Here is a 23,515-nt window from a genome sequence, read left to right on the forward strand (position 1 = left end):
ATGATACTGAGTGAGAGAAACCAGACACAGAAGGTCACATAGGGCACAATTCCGTTTATATGAAATGTCCAGAACAGGCAAATTCATAGCCAGAAAGCAGATTGGTAGTTGCCAGGGGCTGGGGAGGAGGAATGAGGAATGACTAGTAATGAGGACGGGGTTTCCTTTTGCGGTGTTGAAAACATTCTGGAACTAGATAGAGGCGATGGTTGCTCAATGCAGTGAATATACTAAATGGCGCTGAACCATGCACTTTAAAAGGATCTATTTTATGTCATGTCAACCTCACCTCCATTAAAAAAAAAAAAAAAAAAACGGCCGGGTGCAGTGGCTCATGCCTGTATTCCCAGCACTTTGGGAGACCGAGGCAGGCAGATTGCTTGAGTCTAGCAGTTCGAGACCAGCCTGGGCAACATATCGAGACCTCGTCTCTACAAAAACACCAAAAATTAGCTGGGCATGGTAGTGTGTACCTGTAGTCTCAGCAACTTGGGAGGTAAAGGTGGAAGGATCGCTTGAGCCTGGGAAGCAGAGGTGGCAGTGAGCCGAAATCACACCACTGCACTGCAGCCAGGGTGACAGTGAGACTCTGTCTCAAAAAAATAAAATAAATACATAAATAAAATGGACCAGGCATGGTGGCTTATGCTTGTAATCCCAGCACTTTGGGAGGCTGAGGTAGGTGGGTTACTTGAGGTCAGGCGTTCGAGACCAGTCTGGCCAACATGGTGAAACCCTGTGCCTACTAAAAATACAAAAATTAGCCGGGTGTGGTGGTGCATGCCTGTAATCCCAGCTACTCAAGAGGCTGAGGCAGGACAATTGCTTGAACCTGGGAGGCAGAGAGGTTGCAGTGAGCCGAGATGGCGCCACTGCTCTCCAGCTTGGGCGACAGAGCGAAACCCTGTCTCAAAAAAAAAAAAAAAAAAAGTCTGAGTTTTTCACAGCTATATCTCTGACACCTCTAAACACTTCAGTTGTCGCTTTTGGTTTTTAATTTCCTTCCCCACTTTGTTTTTCTTTACTTTTTTATAGAGACAGGGGGTCTCATTGTGTTGCCCAGGCTGGTCTTGGACTCCTGAGCTCTAGCAATCCTCCCGCCTCTGCCTCCCAAACTGTTGGGATTACAGACGTGAGCCACTGCACCTGGCCTATTTCTTTCCCTTTCTGTGTCTTTTCAATTTTTTTTTAAACAAAAGGAGCAGTCTCTTTGATCCAGAGCTTCACGGGAGGGTGAGACTGTGGCTCCCAGGGTCCTGCGAGTGAGCGACTCATTACATTTTACACCTGGGCACCTCCCTCTCCCTACCCTAGTCCCAGCTCTGAGGCTTCAACCAGGCGACAGCAGGAAGCAAATTTAATTTCACCCCCATCCCTACCAATATAGGTCCTTTTGCTGTTGCTTTCTACTTATGGAAATGGCCCTGGTTTCCTTTTGTGGTGGTGGCATAAAAGTTCCTTCCCAAATAAATTCATTTAAGTTTTTTTTTTTTTTTTTTAAAGGAAAAGCAAGTTGATTGAAGGAAAAATCTGTGGTCCGGGGAGATGTTCCAAATCCTGGAGGTGGAGAGGAATGAATGACGTTTGTGGCTTGCAGATCAACTCCCCGCAGCGGGCGTGACGTCATTGCAGCCAAAATTGTCCTCCATGCACTGCTACGGTGAGTCAGGGGGAGAGGGGCCCCTCTGGGTAGATGGCAAAAGGCATTTTTGAGTGTACAAGGAAGCATTTTTCTGAGAGCATTTCCTGTCGGTACCCTCCTATCTAGGGGCGAAGGTGTCACTGGGGCTTTCTGGGGCCTTTGGTGTGGGTCTTAGTGACAAAGTTCAGTGGCAATCTGGCATTTCCCTAGTGGAGTTGTCACTCCCATGACAGCCTCTCATGCCAACTTCTGTCCAGCTCTGGGTACCCCAAGGGCTGCCTGCCATCCACGAGGTCAGGCGGCCCTGACATTGGCAAGAAGATTGACACCCACGCTCTGTGCTTCCTTTGAAACAGAGTCGTTAAAATTCCAGGCCAGACAAATGAGCAATAGGCCTATGAAAACATGCTCAAAGTCACCAGTCATTAGGGAAATGCAAATCAAAACCACAGGCCAGGTGCGGTGGTTCACACCTGTAATTCCAGCACTTTGGGAGGCTGAGGTAGGAGGATCACTTGAGGCCAGGAGTTTGAGACCAGCCTGGGCAACATAGCAAGACTCCATTTCTATAAATAAATGAATAAAAAAATAAAAACCACAGTGAGATAGTACCTAACACCCATTAGGATGCCTACTATCAAAAAAAAAAAAAAAAAAAAACCAGAAAATAGGTTAGGAATGGTGGCTAACAACTGTCATCCCAATGCTTTGGGAGGCCAAGGAGAGAGGATCACTTGGCCCAGGAGTTCAAGACCAGCCTGGGCAACAAAGGAAGACTTCATTTCTAAAAATATTTAAAAATTAGCTGAGCATGGTGGCATGCACCTGTAGTCCCAGCTACTTGGGAGGCCAAGGCAAGAGGATCGCTTGATCCCAGAAGGTCAAGGCTGCAGTGAGCTATGATCGTACCATCGCACTCCAGCCTGGGCAACAGAGTGAGACCCTGTCAAAAAAAAAAAAAAAAAAACCAAGCAAAACAAAACAAAACCCCTTAAAATTGAAACCGTTGTGGGCTGGTGGTGACAATGTAAAATGGTGCCGCCACTGTGGAAAACAGTATGGAGAGTCCTAAAAAATTTAAACATAGAGGCTAGGCCTGGTGGCTCACACTTGTAATCCCAGCACTTTGAGAGGCTGAGGTGGGTGGATCATTTGAGGTCAGGAGTTCCAGACCAGCCTGGCCAACATGGTGAAACCCCATCTCCACTAAAAATACAAAAATTATCCGGGCGTGGTGGCGGGTGCCTGTAGTCCCAGCTGTTCGGGAGGCCGAGGCAGGAGAATCACTTGAACCTGGGAGGTGGAGGTTGCAGTGAGTGGAGATCGTACCACTGCACTCCAGCCTGGGTGACAGAGCCAGACTCTATCTCAAAAAAATAAAAGATAAAAAAAAAGTAAACATAGAATTGTCATATGATCCGTCAATTCTACTTCTGCATATACACCTGAATTGAAAGCAAGGTTCAAAGAGACATCTGCACACCTATGTTCGCAGCAGCGTTAGTTACAATAGCCAAAAGTTGAAAGCAACCAGTTTCCATGACAGATGAATGGATAAACAAAATGTGGTCTATCTATACAGTGGAATATTACTCAGCCTTAAAGAAGAAGGAAATTCTAGTATATATAACATGAATGCACCTTGAGGTGCTAAGTGAAATAAGCTTGCCACAAAAGAACAAATACCGTACGATCACATTTACAGGAAGTAACTAAACTCATCAAATCCTAGAAACAGAAAGTAGAATTGTGGTTTCCAGGAACTGGAGGGAGGAGGAACGGGCAGTTGTTTTATGGATACACTTTTAGTTTTGAAAGATGAGGGCCGGGCGCGGTGGCTCAAGCCTGTAATCACGAGGTCAGGAGATCGAGACCATCCTGGCTAACACAGTGAAACCCCGTCTCTACTAAAAATACAAAAACTAGCCGGGCGAGGTGGAGAGCACCTGTAGTCCCAGCTACTCGGGAGGCTGAGGCAGGAGAATGGTGTAAACCCGGGAGGCGGAGCTTGCAGTGAGCTGAGATCTGGCCACTGCACTCCAGTCCGGCGACAGAGCGAGACTCCACCTCAAAAAAAAAAAAAAAAAAGAAAGATGAAAAAGTTCTGGAGATGGATGATGGTGTCGGTGGCAACTATGAGAATTTTTTTTTCTGGTTTTTGTTTTGTTTTGAGACAGGGTCTCACTCTGTTGTCCAGGCTGCAGAGCAGTGGCACAATCTCTGCTCACTGCAACCTCCGCCTCCCGGGTTCAAGCAATTCTCGTGCCTCAGCCTCCCAAGTAGCCGGGATTACAGGCGTGCACAACCACTCCTGGCTAATTTCTGTATTTTTAGTAGAGACAGGGTTTTACTATGTTGACCAGGCTGGTCTCAAACTCCTAATCTCAGATGATCTGCCCACCTCGGCCTCCCAAAGTGCTGGGATTACAGGTATGAGCCACTGTGCCTGGCTGAGAATTTTCTTTTCTTTTCTTTTTTTTTTTTTTTTGAGACGGAGTCTTGCTTTGTCACCCAGGCCGGAGTGCAGTGGCTCGATCTTGGCTCACTGCAACCTCCGTCTTCTGGGTTTAAGTGATTATCCTGTCTCAGCCTCCTGAGTAGCTGGGACTACAGGCGCACACCACCATGCCTGGCCAATTTTTGTATTTCTAGGAGAGACGGGGTTTCACCATATTGGTCAGGCTGGTCTTGAACTCTTGACCTCAAGTTATCTGCCCACTTTGGCCTCCCAAAATGCTGGATTACAGGCATGAACCACCACGCCCGGCCTGAGAATTTTCTTAATGTAACTGAACTGTACACTTAAAATGGTTAAGACAGAACATTTCATGTCATGTGCATTTCACCACAACTTTTATCCAGCTGAAGGACAGGCACAGTGGCTCACTTTGGCAGGCTGAGGCAGGAGGATCGCTTAAGGCAGGAGTTCGAGACCAGCTAGGGCAACATAGCGAGACTGGCCCCCACCCTTGTCTCTACAAAAAATGTTTAAAAATTACCCAGGCCTGATGGCACATGCCTATGGTCTCAGCTACTCGGGAGGCTGAGGCAGGAGGATTGCTTGAGCCCAGGAGGTTGAGGCTGCAGTGAACTATATGGTACACCACTGTACTTGGTGAGATCCTGTCTCAAAAAAAAAAAGATAAAAAAAAAGTAAACATAGAATTGTCATATGATCCGTCAATTCTACTTCTGCATATACACCTGAATTGAAAGCAAGGTTCAAAGAGACATCTGCACACCTATGTTCGCAGCAGCGTTAGTTACAATAGCCAAAAGTTGAAAGCAACCAGTTTCCATGACAGATGAATGGATAAACAAAATGTGGTCTATCTATACAGTGGAATATTACTCAGCCTTAAAGAAGAAGGAAATTCTAGTATATATAACATGAATGCACCTTGAGGTGCTAAGTGAAATAAGCTTGCCACAAAAGAACAAATACCGTACGATCACATTTACAGGAAGTAACTAAACTCATCAAATTCCTAGAAACAGAAAGTAGAATTGTGGTTTCCAGGAACTGGAGGGAGGAGGAACGGCAGTTGTTTTATGGATACACTTTTAGTTTTGAAAGATGAGGGCCGGGCGCGGTGGCTCAAGCCTGTAATCACGAGGTCAGGAGATCGAGACCATCCTGGCTAACACAGTGAAACCCCGTCTCTACTAAAAATACAAAAACTAGCCGGCGAGGTGGAGAGCACCTGTAGTCCCAGCTACTCGGGAGGCTGAGGCAGGAGAATGGTGTAAACCCGGGAGGCGGAGCTTGCAGTGAGCTGAGATCTGGCCACTGCACTCCAGTCCGGGCGACAGAGCGAGACTCCACCTCAAAAAAAAAAAAAAAAAAAGAAAGATGAAAAAGTTCTGGAGATGGATGATGGTGTCGGTGGCAACTATGAGAATTTTTTTTTCTGGTTTTTGTTTTGTTTTGAGACAGGGTCTCACTCTGTTGTCCAGGCTGCAGAGCAGTGGCACAATCTCTGCTCACTGCAACCTCCGCCTCCCGGTTCAAGCAATTCTCGTGCCTCAGCCTCCCAAGTAGCCGGGATTACAGGCGTGCACAACCACTCCTGGCTAATTTCTGTATTTTTAGTAGAGACAGGGTTTTACTATGTTGACCAGGCTGGTCTCAAACTCCTAATCTCAGATGATCTGCCCACCTCGGCCTCCCAAAGTGCTGGGATTACAGGTATGAGCCACTGTGCCTGGCTGAGAATTTTCTTTTCTTTTCTTTTTTTTTTTTTTTGAGACGGAGTCTTGCTTTGTCACCCAGGCCGGAGTGCAGTGGCTCGATCTTGGCTCACTGCAACCTCCGTCTTCTGGGTTTAAGTGATTATCCTGTCTCAGCCTCCTGAGTAGCTGGGACTACAGGCGCACACCACCATGCCTGGCCAATTTTTGTATTTCTAGGAGAGACGGGGTTTCACCATATTGGTCAGGCTGGTCTTGAACTCTTGACCTCAAGTTATCTGCCCACTTTGGCCTCCCAAAATGCTGGGATTACAGGCATGAACCACCACGCCCGGCCTGAGAATTTTCTTAATGTAACTGAACTGTACACTTAAAATGGTTAAGACAGAACATTTCATGTCATGTGCATTTCACCACAACTTTTATCCAGGCTGAAGGACAGGCACAGTGGCTCACTTTGGCAGGCTGAGGCAGGAGGATCGCTTAAGGCCAGGAGTTCGAGACCAGCTAGGGCAACATAGCGAGACTGGCCCCCACCCTTGTCTCTACAAAAAATGTTTAAAAATTACCCAGGCCTGATGGCACATGCCTATGGTCTCAGCTACTCGGGAGGCTGAGGCAGGAGGATTGCTTGAGCCCAGGAGGTTGAGGCTGCAGTGAACTATATGGTTACACCACTGTACTTTGGTGAGATCCTGTCTCAAAAAAAAAAAAAAAAAAAAAAAAAATCCAGGGCCAGAGGGCTCAGAGGAGACTGGGGCAGGAATCCCATCCTGTGAGTCCTGGCAGGTGACCCCCATGTCTCCTCCACAGTAGGGGGTGATCAGGCCCTCCAAGAAGTCAATACCAATTATATCCCAAAGCCTCTTACATGTCTCCACCTGGACCTCTCTACCTCCAGACATCCACCTGCCTCTGGACCTCACCCAGGGACGCTGCTATGATCACTGAGCCATTCACCAATATTCCAGCCCTTTCTCCCTCCAGGTACAAGGTAGGAAGGCATTGCTCCACCCACTTGTGTGGCCACGTGACTTGCTCTGACCAATGGCATGTAAGCAGGTTTGACACGTGTCACTTCTGGGCAGAGGCTTGAAGAGCTGCTGCAGAGCGTGCTATATGTTCTTTTTCTTCTGCCTTGGCAACGGGCAACATGCCAGATGCTGGCTGAGTGAAAAGTGAAACCTCTGATGTTTTAAGCTCTTGAGATTTGGGGCTTAAAGTAGCTGGGACTACAGGTGTGTGCCACCACGCTTGGCTCATTTTTTCCCCCGGCTTGTTACTGCAGTAGAACTGAGCCTTTCTTGAGTCCAATGTGGCAGCAGAATCTGTAGATGTCACTCATCCAGTCCTCTCCTGCGCATGATGATGGTCTCATATCATTAAGCTCTAGGGCTGGAATGAGGCAAGGTGGATGTTTGACTTGGGAACAAAATTTCAGGGGGTGTCAAAGAACTCAAGAACTTTGTCCTGAACTCATAAATATTATTTTATTGTGATATTTTGTAAAAGTCAAGATTAATGCAAAACTATGATGAATAAAATAGTAACATACACACACACACACACACACATCGGCCAGGCTCGGTGGCTCAGGCCTGTAATCCCAGCACTTTGGGAAGCCAATGCAGGTGGACTGCTTGAGGCTAGGAGTTTGAGACCAGCCTGGCCAACATGGTGAAACCCCGTCTGTACTAAAAGTACAAAAAATTAGCCGGTTGTGATGCTGCACGCCTGTAATTCCAGCTACTTGGGAGGCTGAAGCACAAGAATCACTTGAACCTGGGAGGCAGAGGTTGGAGTGAGCTGAGATCACACCACTGCATCTAGCCTGGGCGATAGAGTGAGACTCCATCTCAAAAAAAATTATACATATATATATAAATATATATAAATATATATATATATGAAAGAGACAAGGTCTCACTCTGTCACCCAGGCTGGAGTGCAGTGGCACAGTCACAGCTCACTGAAGCCTTGACCTCTTGAGCACAAGCAATCCTCCCACCTCAGCCTCCCGAGTAGCTGGAACAACAGGTGTGCACCACCATACCTGGCTAGTGCTTTAATTTTTATAGAGATGGGGTCTTGCTATGTTGCCCAAACTGGTCTCGACCTCCTGGGCTCATGTGATCCCTCTGTCTCAGCCTCCCAAAGTGCTGAGATTGTGGGCATGAGCCACTGCTCCTGGCCTACACTGTCCTAGTCTATTGTTAGAAGCAAGTTATTGGGTCCAGCTCAGGATATCACACAGAGTGCAGACATTAGGAGGTGGGAATCATGGAGGAGTCTTGGAGCCTGTTTGTCTCACATTTTCTCCTCAATATTTCTAATTTTTCTTTTCTTTTTTTTTTTTTGAGATGGAGTTTTGGTCTTGTTGCCGACTGGAGTGCAATGGCAGGATCTTGGCTCGCTGCAACCTCTGCCTCCCAGGTTCAGGTGATTCTCCTGTCTCAGCCTCCCGAGTAGCTGGAATTACAGGCCCCCACCACACCTGGTTAATTTTTGTATTTTTAGTAGAGACGGGGTCTTCACCATTTTGGTCAGGCTGGTCTCGAACTCGTGCCCTCAAATGATCCGCCTGTCTGGGCCTCCCAAAGTGCTGGGGTTACAGGCGTCATTCACCACACCTGGCCCCTTTGCTGATTTTCATCTGTACTTTTCACTGTAATAAACCATAACTGGGAGTAACACACTTTTCTGAGATCTGTCAATCTCAGCAAATCATTGACCCTGAGGGTGGTCTCAGGGACCCCCGACACAAGCCCCATTTCCCAGCCACCGTCTTTTGTAATCTTCATTGCCCTAGTCACCGAATGGCATATTCTTATCCATTTGCTATTTCCTGCCTCTCTCTTCTGGATCAAAGGCTCCGGAAGGTCGAAAACTCATCTGTCTTTCCCATGAGAGGCTGAAGAACAAAATGGTCAGGGGTCAAGTCCTGGCTCTGTCACTTTTTTGTTACTGCTGAGTCCCAGGCTGGAGTGCAGCAGTGCAGTCACAGCTCACTGCAGCCTTGAACTCCTGGGCTCAATCAATCCTCCCACCTCAGCCTCCCTTGTAGCTGGAACTACAGGCACATGCCACCACACCCAGCTAATTTTTATTTGTTGCCCAGGCTGGAGTGCAGCGGCACAATCTCAGCTCACTGCAATCTCCACCTCCCAGGTTCAAGCGATTCTCCTGCCTTAGTCTCCCAGTAGCTGGGATTACAGGCACCTGCCACTACGCCCAGCTAATTGTTTGTATTTTTAGTAGAGAGGAGGTTTCACCTTGTTGACCAGGCTGCTTTTGAACTCCTGACCTCAAAGGATCCGTCCGTCTCAGCCTCCCAGAGTGCTGAAATTACCGGCGTGAGCCACCGTGCCTGGCCTGAAGGTGAACTTTTAAGTGTGTTGGTTAATTTATCTCCTCAGTAGCTAGAGCAGGGTCCAGGTGGCCAGGATTCAGTCAAAAGCAGGTGATTAAGGAGACTCCTCTGGGGACTTTGCGATGAAGAGGCAGGAGGGTCCATGAGCGGGGGTGGGGAAGAGGAGAGGGTACAGAGGCCAGCGGATGAGAGAGACACCAGCGAGCGTGGGATGCCTGCCCGATGCTCTGGCCACGCCCGTGCCCTGCCTGTCCCGCTAAGGTGAGCGGGTCCCTCTGTGCTCTCCCGGGCAGGAGGCCTACAGGAGCTGCAGAGCTGAGTAGACAGGGAACGCGCCGGGAAGGCCAAGTCCCACGGGTCTGGGCTTCCAGGAGGAAACGTGTGGGAGGTTGGGGCGGGCAGGGCAGCTGGAGCCGGGGCTGTGGTCGGGCGCCGGCCAAGCCCCAAAAAAAGCCTGTGTTGGGCAGCGTCGGGTCTGGCCTCGCCTGGGAGGATGCCTCCCTGCTACTGGGGCGCCCTGGAGATGCCGACTTTGCTCTGCACCCCCAGGAGGAATGTGACCCCCTCCCCACCCAGAGCCTGGAGATTTTTCCACATAAGGCTTCGGGGGTGCTCGTGCCGCATGAGTTCAGGACAAAGGAATCAAAAGCACATGGAGTGGATTCCCTAGGGAGGAGAAATTCTGGAACTAAGACCAAGAGGAGGACAAAGGGGCCCGGGGGCGGGGTGAGGGGGTGGGGCGGGGATTGGGAGGCAGCGGGAGAAGGTGCCTGGCTCTGAGCGGCCTTAGACTGGGGACACATCTCCGCTGGGGATGAGGACCACTGTGGCCCCGGACCACCAGGGCAACTCCCTGGACCTCTCTGAGCCTTGTTTCCTTTCTATTGGCCCAGATACTCTGGCAAAATACTTGGGGTCCTCCATGTCTCTGTCTCTGTTTTCTCTCTCTGTTTCCTTCCTTCTTTCTTGTCTGTCTTTCTTCTTTCTCTATCTTTCTTCTTCCTTCCTTCCTTCCTTTCTCTTTCTTTTTTTTTCTTTCTTTGCCCTCCTTTCTTTCCTCTATATCTCTCCTTCCTTCCTTCTTTCTCCTTCCTCCCTTACTTCCCTTCCTCCTTTCTTTCTTCTACATCCTTCTTTCTTTCTTTCCTCTATCTCTATCTCTCCTTCTTTTCTTTTCTTTTTTTTTTTTTTTTGAGACGGAGTCTCGCTCTGTCGCCGAGGCTGGAGTGCAGTGGCCGGATCTCAGCTCACTGCAAGCTCCGCCTCCCAGGTTTACGCCATTCTCCTGCCTCAGCCTCCGGAGTAGCTGGGACTACAGGCGCCCGCCACCTCGCCCGGCTAGTTTTTTGTATTTTTTTTTGGTAGAAACGGGGTTTCACTGTGTTAGCCAGGATGGTCTCGATCTCCTGACCTCGTGATCCGCCCGTCTAGGCCTCCCAAAGTGCTGGGATTACAGGCTTGAGCCACCGCGCCCGGCCTCTATTTTCAAAATCTATCCAGCATCTACCCACTTTTCACCTCCTCCACGGCCCCTACCTGGTCCGGCCCCATCAATTCCCCCTTGGCCCGGTGCAGGCTCCTCTGCCCTGGTCTCCTGGTTCCTGCCCTTGCTCGCCCCCTCCATGCTTTTCTGTCAGGGCACGTCCCTCCTCTGCTCAAGGACGTTCCAGGGCTCCCACCTCACCCAGTGCAAAAGCCAAATTCCTGCTTGTGGCCCACAGGGTCTTGCAGGATCTGCTCAGCACTTATCTGCCCTCACCTCCTCCTTCTCTTCCCTTTGCTCATTCCCTTCAGCCATGCCAGCTTCCTTGCCTTTGGGCAAGCTCCTACCTTAGGGGTTTGCAGGGCAGTTCCCTCTCCACTTGTGGCACCACCTCCTCCTCCAGATCCCCACATGGCTTTCTCTCACCCCCTTCAGGTCTTTTTATTTGTTTGTTTGTTTGTTTTGTTTTGAGCTGGAGTCTCACTCTGTCACCCAGGCTGGAGTGCAGTGGCATAACCTCGGCTCACTGCAACCTCCACCTCTCGGTTTCCAGTGATTCTCCTGCCTCAGCCTCCCAAGTAGCTGGGATTACAGGCACACACCACCATGCCCAGGTAATTTTTGTATTTTTAGTGGAGACGAGGTTTCACCATGTTGGCCAGGCTGGTCTCGAACTCCTGACCTCAGGTGATCTGCACGCCTTGCCTCCCAAAGTCCTGGGATTATAGGTGAGCCACCGTGCTTGACCCAAGTCTTTTATTTGTTTGTTTGCTTTTAAGGAGATGTAAATATTAGTTCTTTATTTCTCTTTTTTCTTTTTATTTTGAAACAGGGTCTTGCTCTGTTGCTCAGGCTGGGGTGCAGTGGTACAATCTCGGCTCACTGCAGCCTCAACCTCCTGGGTTCAAGTGATCCTCCTGCCTCAGCCTCCCGAGTAGCTGGGACTACAAGTGCACGCCATCACACTTGGCTAATTTTGTTTACTTTATTTTTTGTAGAGATAGAGGTCTTGCTATATTGCCCAGACTGGTCACAAACTCCTGATCTCAAGCGATCTTCCTGCCTCAGCTTCCCTAAGTGCTGAGATTATAGGCCTGAGTCAGCACGCCTGACCACCCTGCTAGATTTTTTTTTTTTTTTTTTTTTTTTTTTTGAGATGGAGTCTCGGCCGGGCGTGGTGGCTCAAGCCTGTAATCCCAGCACTTTGGGAGGCCGAGGCGGGTGGATTACGAGGTCAGGAGATCAAGACCTTCCTGGCTAACACAGTGAAACCCCGTCCCTACTAAAAAATACAAAAAACTAGCCGGGCGAGGTGGCGGGCGCCTGTAGTCCCAGCTACTTGGGAGGCTGAGGCAGGAGAATGGTGTGAACCCAGGAGGCGGAGCTTGCAGTCAGTGGAGATTGCGCCACTGCACTCCAGCCTGGGCGACACAGCGAGACTCCATCTCAAAAAAAAAAAAAAAAAAGAGATGGAGTGTCACTCGGTCACCAGACGAGTACAATGGTGCAATCTTGGCTCACTGCAACCTCTGCCTTCTGGGTTCAAGCAATTCTCCTGCCTCAGCCTCCCAAGTAGCTGGGATTACAGGCATGAGCCACCACAATCAGCTAATTTTTGTATTTTTAGTAGAGATGGGGTTTCACCATGTTGGCAAGGCTGGTTATGAACTCCTGAGCTCAAGTGATCTGTCTGCCTCAGCCTCCCAAAGCGCCACGATTACAGGCATGAGCACCGTACGCAGCCCACCCTGCTAGATTTTAATTCTTGATCTTGCTCCCTGTCTGTCTCCCCGTGAGAATGTCAGCCCCATAATTTTTGTCTGTTTTATTTCCTGCTGTGCCTCCAGGGCTCAGAAAAGGGTCAGGCACTGTAGGGACTTGTTGAGTCAATAGATTGGATGGTGACAAACCCATAGCTGAATTTTTAGGGCAACATTTTTATAGCCTTATTGAGGGATAACTTATATAGCCTAAATTCGCCCATTACAAACCTACAGTTAGATGACTTTTAGTAAACTCACCTAGTTGTGCAAGTATTACTACAATCCAGCGTTTGAGAACACTTTGATTACCCCCCCAATCCCCACATTCGCAGTCCATCCTCACTCCCAGCCTCAGCCCCACGTAACCACTGGTCTGCTTTCTGTCTCTAGAGCTCTGCCCTTTCTAGAAATTTCATATAGCCCGGGCGCGGTGGCTCACGCCTGTAATCCCAGCACTTTGGGAGGCCGAGGCGGGCGGATCACAAGGTCAAGAAATCGAGATCACAGTGAAACCCCGTCTCTACTAAAAAAAAAAAAATATACAAAAAGTTAGCCGGGCGCAGTGGGGGGCGCCTGTGGTCTCAGCTACTCGGGAGGCTGAGGCAGGAGAATGGCGTGAACCCGGGAGGCGGAGCTTGCAGTGAGCCGACATCGTGCCACTGTACTCCAGCCTGGGCGACAGAGCGAGACTCCGTCTCAAAAAAAAAAAGAAAAGGAAGAGGCTAAGCGTAAAAGATGATTTAAAGTTTTACTTGGGGCCAGGTATGGTGGCTCATGCCTGTAATCCCAGTGCTCTGGGAGGCTGAGGCGGGAGGATAACCTGAGGTCGGAAGTTTGAGACCGGCCAGACCAACATGGAGAAATGCCTTCTCTACTAAAAATACAAAATTAGCCAGGCGTGGTGGTGCATGCCTGTAATCCCAGCTACTCAGGAGGCTGAGGCAGAAGAATCGCTTGAACCTGGGAGACGGAGGTTGCAGTGAGCAGAGATCATGCCATTGCACTCCAGCCTGGGCAACAAGAGTGAAACTCCCTCTCAAAAAAAAGAGTTCACTTGAGGCCAGGCACGGTGGCTCATGCCTGTAATCCCAGCACTTTGGGTGACTGAGGGAGGAGGATCACTTGAGCTCAGGAGTTTGAGACCAGCTTAGGCAACATGGCAAAACTCCATCTCTATAAAAAATACAAAAAAATTCTCAGCACCTTGGGAGGCTGAGGTGGGCAGATCACTTAAGGCCAGGAGTTCGCAACCAGCCTAGCCAACATGGCAAAACCTAGTCTCTACTAAAAATACAAAAAAAGAAAAAAAAAAGCTGGGTGTGGTGGCACATGCCTATAATCCCAGCTACTCTGTAGGCTGAGGCAGGAGGATCACTTGAACCCAGGAGGCGGAGGTTACAGTGAGCTGAGATTGTGCCACTGCATTCCAGCTGGGCAACAGAATGAGACTCTGTCTCAAACAAAAAATTAATCGGGCATACTGGCGCATGCCTGTGGTTCCCAGCTACTTGGGAGGCTGAGGCGGAAGGATCACTTGATCCCAAGAATTCAAGGCTGCAATGAGTTATGATCGCACCATTGCACTCCAGCCTGTGCGACAGAAATAGACCCTGTCTCAAAAAAAAGAAACCCCAAAACCCAACTTAGCCAGGTGTGGCAGTGTCCACCTGTAGTCCTAGTGACTTGGGAGGCTAAGGTGGGAGGATTGCTTGACCCAGGAGGTGGAGGCTGCATTGAGCTATGATTGCACCACTGCACTCCAGCCTGGGTGACAGAGTGAGACTCCGTCTCAAAAATAAAAAATAAATCTTAGCTCTTCTAATAGATGTATGAAGTGGTATCTCCTTGTGGTTTTAATTTGCATTTCTGTAACAACTAATGATGTTGAGTGTCTTTTCATATGCATATTTGCCATCTAAATGTCCTCTTTGGTGAAGCATCTGTTCAAATCTTTTGCCCATTTTTAAACTGGGATTTTTTTTCCTTCTTATTGTTGAGTTCCGTATATATTCTTATATAAAGAGTTTTTATTTTAAGAGTTCTTTATATATTCTGGATACACATTCTTTCAGAAAAATGATTTGAAAATATTTCCTCCTAGTTGGCGGCTTGTCTTTTTATTTTCTTTATGTTTTTTGAAGAGCAAAAGTTTTCATTTTGATGAAGTCCAATTCGCTCATTATTTTTTTCTTTTACGGATTGTGGTTTTGGTGACATAGGTAAGAAACTTTTGCCTAACGCACGGTCTCAAAGATTTCTTTTTCTGTTTTTACTCTTGAGACGGAGTTTTTTGTTTTTTTTGTTTTTTTTGAGACGGAGTGTTGCTCTGTCGCCCAGGCTGGAGTGCAGTGGCCGGATCTCAGCTCACTGCAAGCTCCTCCTCTCGGGTTCATGCCATTCTCCTGCCTCAGCCTCGCGAGTAGCTGGGACTACAGGCGCCTGCCACCTCGCCTGGCTAGTTTTTTGTATTTTTCAGTAGGGACGGGGTTTCACCGTGTTAGCCAGGATGGTCTCGATCTCCTGACCTCGTGATCCGCCCGTCTCGGCCTCCCAAGGTGCTGGGATTACAGGCTTGAGCCACTGCGCCCGGCCAAGACAGAGTCTTGCTCTGTTGCCCAGACTGGAGTGCAGTGGTGTAATGTCGGCTCATTGCAACCTCTGCCTCCCCGGTTAAACTGATTCTCAGGCCTCAGCCTCCCGAGTAGCTGGGATCATAGGCATGAGCCACCACGCCTGGCTACTTTTAAAATATTTTTAGTAGAGACTGGGTTTTGCCATGTTGGCCAGGCTCATCTCAAACTCCGGACTTCAGGTGATCCCCCGACCTGAGTCTCTCAAAGTGTTGGGATTACAGGTATGACCCACCGCGCCTGGCCTCATTTAGTTACTTTTTGTGTATGATTATGAGGTAGAGTCTAAGTTCTTTTTTTGTGTGTGTGTGTGAGACGGAGTCTGGCTCTTGTTGCCCAGGCTGGAGTGCAATGGCATGCGACCTCGGCTCACTGCAACCTCTGCCTCCCGGGTTTAAGTGATTCTCCCTCAGCCTCCCGAGTAGCTGGGATTACAGGTACCTGCCACTATGCCTGGCTAATTTTTTTTTTTTTTTTTTTTTTTTGAGATGGAGTCTTGCTCCTATCACGCAGGGTGGAGTGCAGTGGGTCAATCTTGGCTCACTGCAACCTCTGCCTCCCACGTTCAAGTGATTCTCCTTCCTCAGCCTCCCAAGTAGCTGGGATTACAGGCATGCGCCACCAAGCCTGGCTAATTTTTGTATTTTTAGTAGAGACAGGGTTTCGCCATGTTGGCCAGGCTGGTCTTGAACTCCTGACCTCAGGTGATCCACCCGCCTCGGTCTCCCAAAGTGCTAGGATTACAGGTGTAAGCCACCACGCCTGGCCTAATTTTTGTATTTTTAGTAGAGATGGCGTTTCACCATGTTGGCCAGGCGGTCTCGAACTCCTGACTTCAGGTGATCCACCCACCTCAGCCTCGCAGAGTGCTGGGTTTACAGGCATAAGCCACCGTGCCTGGCCGGTTCTAAGTTCTTTAATGATTATTTTTTACATGTGTATATCCTATTCTTGGGAAAATTTAAAGGGGATGATTTCTGTTTCTGGTAACGCGAGCATTCAGCGTGTGCTCCCCTGCCTGTAATTCTCCCACTAGGGTCAGGGCAGGGCTGGAGAAGCAAAAACCGTAACTAGAAGAGACTTCCCAAACAGGATGTTGCCCAACCCTGGCCGGGCTGACATTCAGCCTCGAGGGTCCTTATCGGCAGTGTAATCGCAACTGTGACCAAACCAAGCCACCCACAGCCTGACTCCCCCACACCCTTGACCTTCCCTTTAGCTTCAGGCTTGAGCAGAGCTTTGATACTCAAATAGAGAAAGGAGACAGCAAGACCCTTTTGCCTTCTCAGAGGGGGTACCCCCTTCTCTGATGCCTTCACAGGTCCTGCCTCTCCAGGACCCAGCTTCCCTCCTGGCCACCCCATCACCTCCCCAGCCACACCCCATTTCCACCCAACTAGAGAGGGCAAAACACAACACTCCTGGCAGCCCTGCCCGAGTGTGTCCTGGGACATGGTGGGGGTGGGGGCTCCCTGACTCCTGGGACGGGGAACTCTGGGGTGGCCTGTCCTCCCAGCTCCTCGCCCCACTGGTGCCTCTCCCCGTGAGTCGTGGGAAAAGGCAACAAAACCAACCGCAGGGAGATATAAAATCTCTTCCTGTATCTGTGACAGCTGTTTTGTTGGTGTGGCCATCTTTTCTTCCTGTAAACACCTGAATCTGTTCAGACCAAGCTCTTCCTCTCCCCCAGAACCCTCTATGGCTCCCACCTCCCCTAGTAAAATCCAGTCTTCCCCAAGGCCCACAAGGCTTAGCTGTGTGATTTGCCCTGTCACCTCCAGCTCTCTTCCTCTCATTCACTTGGCTCCAGCCACACCAGCTTCCTCACTGTTCCCCAAATAAATATACCAGGCCCAGTCCAGCCTCACAGCCTTTGCATGCGCTGTTCCCTCTGCCTGGAACACCTTTCCCGAAGATTTTTATTTTTATTTTTATTTTTTTGAGACAGAGTCTTGCTCTGTCACCCAGGCTGGAGTGCAGTGGCACAACCTCAGCTCACCACAGTCTCCACCTCCTGGGTTCAAGCCATTCTCCTGCCTCAGCCTCCCAAGAAGCTGGGACTACAAATGTGCATCACCACGCCCAGCTAATTTTTGTATTTTTAGTAGAGACGAGGTTTCACCATGTTGGCCAGGCTGGTCTCGAACTCCTGACCTCAACTGATCTGCCTGCCTCAGCCTCCCGAGTAGCTGGGATTACAGGCACCCACCACTATGCCTGGCTGATTTTTGTATTTTTAGTAGAGACGGAGTTTCGCCATGTTGGCCAGGCTGGTCTCAAACTCCTGACCTCAAGTGATCGGCCCACCTCAGCCTCCAAAAATGCTGAGATTACAGGCGTGAGCCACCGCGCCTGGCCTCTGTCTCTAATTTAATGTCTACTCTATCTTGGCAGAGTCACCATCTCCTCCAACACAGCTGAGTTAAAACCGTATTTCACCTTTCTGCCAAACAGCTCTCCACCCATCATTCCCTCCCCCGCCTTCCCCTGCTAACCCCTCCCCCACTCTGTGTGGGGGACTCTGCCCAATGTGGGAATGAATTATGGCTCCCCCACTAGAGGGCTGTGTGCCCTTGCTAAGTGACTTCACCTCTCTGGCCTCACTTTCCCCATCTATAAAACGAGGTCATAGCAGTATACCCATTGTTCCCAAGTCTGCCTCCTCTCTAACCTCGCCCTTTTTTTTTTTTTTTTTTGAGACAGAGTCTCGCTCTGTCACCCAGGCTGGGGTGCAGTGGTGCAATCTTTGCTCACTGCAATCTCCACCTCCTGGGTTCATGCGATTCTTGTGCCTCAGCCTCCTGAGTAGCTGGGACTACAGGCGCCCACCACCACGCCCAGCTAATTTCTTTTTCTTTTTAGAGTCCAGTGGCATAATCTAGGTTCACTGCAACCTCTGCCTCCCGGGTTCAAGCGATTCTCCTGCCTCAGCCTCCCGAGTAGCTGGGACTACAGGTGTATGCCACCATGCCCAGCTAATTTTTGTATTTTTAGTAGAGACAGGGTTTTACCACATTGGCCAGGATGGTCTAACTCCTGACCTCCTGATCCACCCACCTCAGCCTCCCCTAGTGCTAGGATTACAGGCGTGAGCCACTGCGCCCAGCCTCTCATTTTCGTATTTTTAGTAGAGACGGAGTTTCACCATGTTGCCCGAACTGGTCTCGAACTCCTGACGTCAAGTGATCTGCCCGCCTTGGCCTCCCAAAGTGCTGGGATTACAAGTGTGAGCCACCATATCAGTCTTCTAACCCCTTCTGACTGACCCATCACCTGAGCCTTGCTCACTTGCCCTGCTCCGGCCTCTGGCCTCCTGTCTTAAAGCTTTGCCTACAATCCCTCAAGTCCACTCCTTGGCCAGTAGAAGAAGGTCTCAACTCACCAGAACCCCATGGCCACCACAGTCAGGTCTGAAACTCTGAGGGGGCTGTTGTCATCACCCTCATTTCACAGATTAGGAAACTGGGCCCTTGTTTAGACCCAGCCAGGATCTAAACAAGGCAATTTACATAAGAGAGGTACAAGTGTGGCCAGGGGCAGTGGCTCATGCCTGTAATCCCAGCACTTTGGGAGGCAGAGGCAGAAGGATCTTTTGAGGCCAGAAGTTTGAGACCAGTCTGGGTAACATAACAAGACCCCATCGCTACAAAAAACTGTTTTTAAATTATCAGATGTGGTGGTGCATGCTTGTAATCCCAGCTACTTGGGAAGATCGCCTGAGGCCAGGAGTTCAAGGCTGTAGTGAGCTATGAGCACATCACTGCACTCTAGCCTGGGCAACAGAGTGAGACCCTGTCTCTAAAAACAGAGAGCGAGGGCTGGGTGCGGTGGCTCATGCCTGTAATCCCAGTACTTTGGGAGGCCGAGGTGGGCAGATCACTTGAGGTCAAGAGTTCGAGACCAGCCTGGCCAACATGGTGAAACCCCCCCCTCCCATCGCTACTAAAAATATAAAAAAATTAGCCAGGTATGGCGGTGTACCATAATTACATAGCTGTAATCCCAGCTACTCGGGAGGCTGAGGTGGGAGAATCACTTGAACCCGGGAGGCGGAGGTTGCATTGAGCCTAGATCACACCACTGCACTCCAGCCTGGGTGACAGAGCAAGACTCTACCTAAAAAGAAAAAAAAAAGAAAAAAAGAAAAAATAGAACAAGAGAGAGATAAAAGTGTGATAATCTGGAGAATTCCCAGAAAGGAGTAGTTCAGGGGTCAGGGAATGCTCCCTGGAGGAGGTGACATTTCAGGACAAAAGCTTCTCAGACACAGCATCATCAGGGGGAGAGTGACCCAGGCAGGGGGAACTCCAGGCTCTGAGTTGGGAACCAGTACAGTTTGTTCAAAGCCCATCAAGGTGGTTAGGAGGAAGGCAGGGAGATGCGGGCTGGGAAGTGGACAGGCTCTAACGGTTACATCACTACAAATCCAGGCAGAGGAGCAACAAGCTGGATGAGCAGCAGATGAGTGATGTCTTCTCGGTGGCCACCAGGATTTCCTCTCCAAAGGCAGCCTTCAATTTCCTGCTCACTCTGCCTGGCTCATCGCAGCCTTGGCCCCATTTAACAGGTGAGGAAACTGAGACTCCAGGCAGCATTCCCATGCCCGAAACCATCAGCTCCAGCTTCCCCAGGCCCTGCTACCCTCTAGGTGGGACAGAATTCTAAGAGCCCTTGGCTTACCTGGGAGGATGACTTGGAGTCCTTAAGACCAACCCTTGGCCACCTCTTCCAGGAAGTCTTCCTGTCTTTTTTTTTTTTTTTTTTTTTTTTTTGAGACGGAGTCTCGCGCTGTCACCCAGGCTGGAGTGCTGTGGCGGATATCAGCTCACTGCAAGCTCCGCCTCCCGGGTTCACGCCATTCTCCTGCCTCAGCCTCCCGAGTAGCTGGGACTACAGGTGCCGCCACCTTGCCCGGCTAGTTTTTTGTAGTTTTTTTAGTAGAGACGGGGTTCACCGTGTTAGTCAGGATGGTCTCGATCTCCTGACCTCGTGATCCGCCCGTCTCGGCCTCCCAAAGTGCTAGGATTACAGGCTTGAGCCACCGCGCCCGGCCGTCTTCCTGTCTTGAGCTGGCCAGGAACCTTTCTCCTCTGAATCCCACTCTTGCTTGTGGCAGGCCTGGCAAGTGTGTTCTCCGAGGGGAGACTGGTGGTTTCCGATCCTCCAGACCCTACCCAGCCCACCATGCCCCTCCTTGCAGGAAAATTAGAAAAAGCAAAATGGAGGGGGCACTTCTGGAAGGGAAAATATTTTGATTCTCTGAAGGCACAAAAATTGCCTGATTCCCAACCAATTAGGGGTAATTAACCCTTCACAAAGTAGTAATTAAGTCTGTGCCTCTGAAACCTTAATTAAAAGCTCCAAGAGACTCTGCCCTCTCCCCAGTAGCCAGGCAGCCCCCAGAACTGAGGCCAGGCTGTGGAGACCGGGTGTACCCCTTCTGCACTAGCAGGGAGTTGGGGACAGGGCTCTGCTCCCCTCCTGGGGCTGAGCGAGACCCACAGCTTCTCTCGTGGCCACCCCCAGGCAGGGATCCCAAGAGCAATGTTCGAGAAACCAGATCTCTTCCCTGCATAGTCCCTTTTGGGGTTGTCAGGCCACACAGGGAGACTTTGCTCTCGGGGGTATAAAGGCAAAGGGCGCAGGCTGGGCTGGGGTTCGTGTGTGGGGCTGGTAACAACCTTTTTTTTTTTTTTTTGAGACGGAGTTTCGCTCTTGTCACCCAAGCTGGAGTGCAATGGCGTGATGTCAGCTCACTGCAACCTCCACCTCCCAGGTTCAAGCGATTCTCCTGCCTCAGCCTCCCGATTAGCTGGGATTACAAGTGCCCACCACCACGCCCAGCTAATTTTGTTTTTTGTATTTTTAGTAGAGCTGGGGCTTCATCATGTTGGCCAGGCTGGTCTCAAACTCCTGACCTCGAGGGATCTGCCCCCCTCAGACTCCCAAAGTGCTGGGATTACAGGTGTGAGTCACCGAGCCCTGTCCATCTTTAAGACCATTTTTCTCCAGCCTGGCAGAGCTGAAGTAGAGACACCCCTCAGCTCCAAATGGAAGTGACGATGCCAAGCATGTGATTATCCTCACAAATGACCACAGGGAGGACGGCAGGCTCAGAGAGGACAGAGGACACTTTCCGGTGAAGGCACTCACTGCAGTCCCCAGGCCGACAGGGGTGGGAGACCCTTGGCTGTCTATTGTCTTTTAGTGTCAAGAGACTGAAGAGCTATAATCCCAGTGCTTTGGGAGGCTGAGGTGGAAGGATCACTCGAGGCCAGGAGTTTGAGACCAGCCTGGGCAATGTAATGAGACTCTGTCTTTATGAAAAAAAAAAAAAATTTAAATTAGTCAGGCATGGTGGTGAGCACCTGTAGTCACAGCTACTGAGGTGGGAGAATCCCTCCCCCTCCTCCCCTCACTCCCCTCCCCTCCCTTCCCTTCCCCTTCTCTTCCTTTTCTTTTCTTTTCTTTCTTTTTTTTTTTTTTGACAGAGTTTCGCTCTGTCACCCAGGCTGGAGTGCAGTGGCATGATCTCAGCTCACTGCACTCTCTGCCTCCCAGGTTCAAGTAATTCTCAAGTAATGCCTCAACCTCCTGAGTAGCTGGGACTACAGGTGTGTTGCCACCAAGCCCAGCTAATTTTTTTTTGTATTTTTAGTAGAGATGGGGTTTCTCCATGTTGGCCAGGCTGGTCTGGAACTCCCGACCTCAAGTGATCCTCCCACCTTGGCCTCCCAAAATAGTGGGATTACAGGTGTGAGTCACTGCGCCTGGCCTGAGGTGGGTGGGTAATTTCAGCCTGGGGGGTCGAGGCTGCAGTGAGCCATGGTCATGCCACCGCACTCCAGCCTGGGCAACAGAGCGAGACTCTGTCTCAAAAATAAATAAATAAATAAATAAATAAATAAATAAATAAAGGTGGCTAATGCTAAGCATTGTTTTTTGTTTTTCTTTGTTTGTTTGTTTGTTTTTGAGGCGGAGTCTCGCTCTTTCACCCAGGCTGGTGTGAAGTGGTACAATCTCGGCTCACTGCAACCTCTGCCCCCTGGGTTCAAGCGATTCTCCTGCTTCAGCCTCCCGAGTAACTGGGATTACAGGTGCCTGCCACCATGCCTGGCTAATTTTTGTATTTTTAGTAGAGACAGAGTTTCACCATGTTGGCCAGGCTGGTCTCGAACTCTTGACCTCAGGTGATCCGCCCACCTCAGCCTCCCAAAGTGCTGGGATTACAGGCGTGAGCTACCGTGCCCAGCGCAAGCATTGGTCTTGAAAGGCACATTGTATGGTTCCCTGTGTCTCCCAGGGAGATGGGCAGGGGGTAAGAAGGGGACTTTGCAAGCAGAGCCCACCACGTGCACCTTGACTGCATAATTGGGGTCAATATGGTCAGAGGCAGAGTCCTGGAAGAGTGGCGGGGTAGGCAGGGGGACAGGGCATGGGCCAGGGCTTCTTTCGGTGGGCGACACCACAAGGACAGTGCCGCTGGTGGCGCTGGAGGGCTTTCAGCTCAGTGTGAGCCTTCTTCTCCCCTCGGGCTTTTAGGAGGTGACTCCTCAGGGAGAGTGAGAGGTCAGATTTGTCTCCAAAATAGGCCTTGACATCGCAGCCCACCTGTTTCTCCATCTCCCGTCTCTGGCTCCTGTGACCTCCTTTTCCACTGTCCAATACCCAAGCTCCTTTCTGCCACAGAGACTTTGCGCTGGCTGCACCTTCTGCTGGAAATCCTGGCTCCAGACTCGGCATGGCTGAGGCTTTATTCTTCTCAAGCCTCAGGACAAGCGTCACTTCCTCAGAGGCCACTCCACCCACTCTACCCACAGTGGGTGCTTCAGTGACATCCCTGTATATACTTTCTCCTTCAGAACACTTACTGCCATCAGCAATGACCTTGCAGCCTGTTGTCCTCTTCCTCCTCTCTCTTCTCTCTTCCCTTGGACTGTAAGCTCCAGAAGCGCATGGAGGTTTATCTGTTTTGTTTCCTTTTTTTTTTTCTTTTTCAGATGGAGTCTTGCTCTGTCGCCCACGCTGGAGTGCAGTGGCATGATCTCTGCTCACTGCAACCTCTGTCTCCTGGGTTCAAGCAATTCTCCTGCCTCAGCCTCCTGAGTAGCTGGGATTACAGGCACCCACCACCATGCCTGGCTAATTTTTGTATTTTTAGTAGAAAGGGGGTTTCACCATGTTGGCCATGCTGGTATCGAACTGCTGACCTCGTGATCCGCCCAGCTTGGCCTCCCAAAGTGCTGGAATTACAGACGTGAGCCACCGTGCCTGGCCTCTTTTTACTTTTAGAGACAGGTTATTGCTCTGTTGCCCAGGCTGGAGTCCAATGGTGCGATCATGACTCACTGCAGCCTCCATCTTCTGGGCTCAAATGATCCTCCCACCTCAGACTCCTGAGGGGCTGGAGTTACAGGCCTGAGCCAGCCCTATTCT

The 23,515-nt window shown here is 50.1% G+C and overlaps 1 long non-coding RNA gene across 2 annotated transcripts; it reads left to right on the forward strand.

Moving 5' to 3' along the window:
- The first annotated feature begins 1,081 nt into the window (after positions 1-1,081).
- On the forward strand, positions 1,082-21,371 carry LOC117076278. Of its 2 annotated transcripts, XR_004434302.1 has the most exons (5): positions 1,082-1,262; positions 1,504-1,660; positions 6,735-6,827; positions 19,510-19,646; positions 21,092-21,371. It is a non-coding gene; the product is annotated as an uncharacterized LOC117076278 (long non-coding RNA). The 2 variants fall into 2 exon arrangements; XR_004434303.1 differs by lacking the exon at positions 6,735-6,827 and having other exon boundaries at positions 1,082-1,233.
- The last annotated feature ends 2,144 nt before the right edge of the window (positions 21,372-23,515 follow it).

This window comes from Trachypithecus francoisi, unplaced genomic scaffold (genome assembly GCF_009764315.1).
Source record: "Trachypithecus francoisi isolate TF-2019V2 unplaced genomic scaffold, Tfra_2.0 Lachesis_group5, whole genome shotgun sequence".
NCBI classification, from domain to species: domain Eukaryota; kingdom Metazoa; phylum Chordata; class Mammalia; order Primates; family Cercopithecidae; genus Trachypithecus; species Trachypithecus francoisi.